Genomic DNA, 3,512 nt, shown 5'->3' with positions numbered 1-3,512 from the left:
CGGCGGAGCTTCACGGGCCCACGCTTGGCCTGGCCGGACAGGGGGTCTGGTGTGCCTCTGCTGCTATGCCCGGTCTGCTACCGCCTAAGCCGGTGGAGGTTGTTCCCTCCCTCGTGGCTGCGGTGCTGCCGGTCCTTGTCTTTGGGTGTCTCGTTTGGATCCGGCCGGCCTCGCTTCGTTGGCCGTGGTGAGACCACGGCGGTGTCCTCGTGACTGTTGGCGCATGTTGGTGGGCGGTGGGTGTGGTGGAGCCGAAGGTTGGTCCTGGGTGGTGGGCGCGAGAGGTCGGGAGAAATCCATGTCGGGTCTTGCCGGCACCAACGCGGTGACGCCTGCGGGCACCGCCATCCTTCTTGAAGGGCGTCGGGTGACCCTCTCCCCCCTCTACCCTCCGTGTACCGGGAGAAATTCTAGGATTCGTCCTGGCAGCAGCGTCGTCATCGTCGCATTCCTTCTTGAAGGTGGTGCTTGGTACATGGCTACTCGGTGGCTTTGGAGCGTAGTGGTTATCTTCGGTGGGCGCAGCGGTCGCGTTGTGCCGTAGCTTTCGTTGATCCGGCATTGTTGGCATTTCTTCTCTTATTTTCTCTTGTTATTTCTTTTGGGCATGCCTGTGCTGTTTGCCCCAGCATTGATCGGAATGTTGTATCGGGTGGTTGCTATATCAATATAGCGGGCCGTAAGCCTATTTCGGTAAATCCCAGCTGAGTCGTGCCGTCGAGGAGGCGTGCGGTGGTTGGCAAGGGGTGTTGCCCCGGTGCAATCTGCGCCGTCCGGCATCACCGGCCCCTTCTTTGCCCCCTCACCCATCCCGGCTTGGCTGTTTGGAAGGTATTGCGGATGCTTCACTCATAGGCACCAGGTACAAAGATCCTCTTTGGTGCTACCATTGTTGCGAGAATGACTACCGTGCGCGTGAATGCCACAATCCCTCTAGCCCTCTCAGCTCGCTAGCATGCCTTGCTGCGCTGCCAGTGTCCGGTCTTGACGCTGAGCATCTTCATGCTCCAGCTTCATGTGTGGGTCCAATCTTCATGCTCCACCATCTTCATGCGCTATGGCAGTGGACACACGACTGTGGACGGGGGATGAGGCCGTGTCAGCCGACCTAGGTCAAAGAGCTATAGATGGGCCAAGTATAGGTATGTCACAGCTCTTGCTAACTAGGCGCCCATCGCGATGGCACCGGCCACCATTGTTCTGCACAACGATGACCAGGAGGGCATATGGTGGATGCTGGCAATGACAAAGCGGTGTAGATGGAGGATGGCAATGCTGAGGAAGCGGTGGAAATGGTGGTCGGGGCTCCTGAGCCAGGCTTCCTTACAATCCCTTGGAGGTCGATAATTACAGGCCTCAATGCCCTTGTGTGTCTTTAGGTTGGATCCTTCCGATCTATGCTACTCTTCATCGGCAACGGTTGTTGTTCTGGTGCTCTGGTCCTACAGGACGTTACCACGACGACTTTCCGACTGTCTACTACAACAAGTTTTTCCCGGCTCCGACGAGGGAGGAGTGACGACGGCGGCGCGCCTTTGCCTCGGTTCAGTTCTTGTCGTCGTTGCTAGGTGGTCTATGAATATGGATGTAATTTTTATTATTCTGGTGTTCGTTATACTGTCATGATTGGAGATGAATAGATCGAAAGTTTTCTCCAAAAAAAGCAAGAAAATGTGGAAAGGGAGACAAAAACATATTGATTCTTTTTCTAGGCACGTGGTAACGGGTCGTCTATAGGTGTTAGCTAAGACCTATGAGAGTCAAAAACATTTTATATTTTGAGAAAGAGGGAGTACTTTCTACACTCTAGAAGGAGGGAGGAAGATGAAAGAATGGTCTCCAAGACAGACGCGTCATGAGCTTGTGGACGATGAATCGGCAAGCGGAGCAAAAAAAATTGAGAAGGAAAAGTCGTGTGATTAATGATGTGTGTGGACGACTGACGTACGTCCTCAGCAAGCACATATAGTAGAAATGGGGAAGAAGAAAAAATCTGTAACTCAAGGACAACGTAGTAGTCAGAGAAGAGATATGATGCATGTGGTTCAGAATTATGAGTCCCAACCACAAATTTATTCTTTCCAGGTTAACACCAGCCACAAGGTAGTAGTCAGAGAAGACTCAGAGATATATGATGCAACGCTCTAGCTATATATAGTAGAGTACGTGTGGTGTGTAGCCAAGCTCAAGCTCATTCCCAGATTAAGGGCATCTCCAACGCTTGTAGGTGCGTTGACGAGCACCTACGCGACGGTTAGGTTAGTGCGTTTGCCTTCCCTTCCCTCGAGTCTACTGCTGATTCCTTTGCCTCTTCGTCTGATATATTATTGCAGGCCAGTGTTTTGGTACTATACTACTTCTCATATATACATAGGTTTTCTTCTCTGAATCACCCGACACTTATTTTACAAATTAACATCATCCATCCTATAGTTTTGTTTGTATGAAATTGATATTTTTACTGATATAGTGAAAGTCTTGATTACAGTGGATCAGATTGAGTAATGAAAAGAAATGGTTTCATTTTTCTTTGTTATTTGTAGTTGCCTTCACGAGAAGCCAATTTTGTGTATCCTGCTCGCCCATACATCTCATGAGTGAAGAATGAAATGCAGAAAAACAATAGATTTATTCAAAGTCTTCCCAAGAATCTAATAGAATACACCAAATCGATCTCTGAGTATCTCAGCTCACTACGTGTTCAAAGTTAATTTACAGAAATACATGTATATAAAACACTCTTCTAAAAAATAAAAAGAAAAAAAAATCTTGCACGGTACACCAAAACTTCACAGTAGCGATGAGGTCAACTTTTTCGACAAAGCGTGAATTTTATTGGCACATAATGAAGCATCTAGATGATACAGAACAAAATGAGCATACACCCGGTCTCTGCGTAGTTAGGATGCACACACAGAAACTCCGGCAAATAGCAAAGTCATATAAAACTAAAGTTATCCGTCGGCGAGGAAAAAAAACCGAAGCGATTAGATCTGCAATCGGCAAACTACTATAACACCATATCTAAATCAATCATCTCATGCCACCACCCGAACAACGAGGTTCTTCAACAACAACGCCTTGAAAAAAGGAACGATGCTCAAGAGCCACCTTCAAAGGATCCAACCATCTGTGCCCAGAATCTTGGCTTTCACCCTGAAAAACCAGTCCGAGCATATCTAAGCATTGCCTTCAACAAGGTAACGATGTAAAATGTTGAGTATATTGTGTACGTGTATATGTGCGTGTAGGGCCCACCTCCTGTTTTCTTGTATAGTTGAGGTTGTGGCCCACCTCTGTACTCATATATACGTGCCTGGTGCACCGATCAATGAATTGCGATTGCACAGCCCATAACCTATCTCTCTACATGGTATCTATCGCAGCACGGTCCTAACCCTAGCCGCCGCCGCCGCCGCCGTCACCAGCCGCCGCCGCCGCTGCCCTACCCTCGGCCGCCGCCGCCGTCACCAGCCGCCGCCGCCGCTGCCCTACCCTCGGCCGCCGCCGCC

The 3,512-nt window shown here is 49.4% G+C and overlaps 1 long non-coding RNA gene across 1 annotated transcript; it reads left to right on the top strand.

Annotated features, from left to right (window-relative positions):
• The first annotated feature begins 2,146 nt into the window (after window positions 1-2,146).
• Window positions 2,147-3,033, top strand: LOC119342817. The gene is made up of 2 exons (XR_005165733.1): window positions 2,147-2,258; window positions 2,544-3,033. It is a non-coding gene; the product is annotated as an uncharacterized LOC119342817 (long non-coding RNA).
• The last annotated feature ends 479 nt before the right edge of the window (window positions 3,034-3,512 follow it).

The sequence above is a fragment of the Triticum dicoccoides genome, unplaced genomic scaffold, assembly GCF_002162155.2.
Source record: "Triticum dicoccoides isolate Atlit2015 ecotype Zavitan unplaced genomic scaffold, WEW_v2.0 scaffold106093, whole genome shotgun sequence".
NCBI lineage: Eukaryota > Viridiplantae > Streptophyta > Magnoliopsida > Poales > Poaceae > Triticum > Triticum dicoccoides.
Note: the sequence above shows the minus strand (reverse complement) of the source record. Positions and strands in the feature narration are given on the sequence as shown.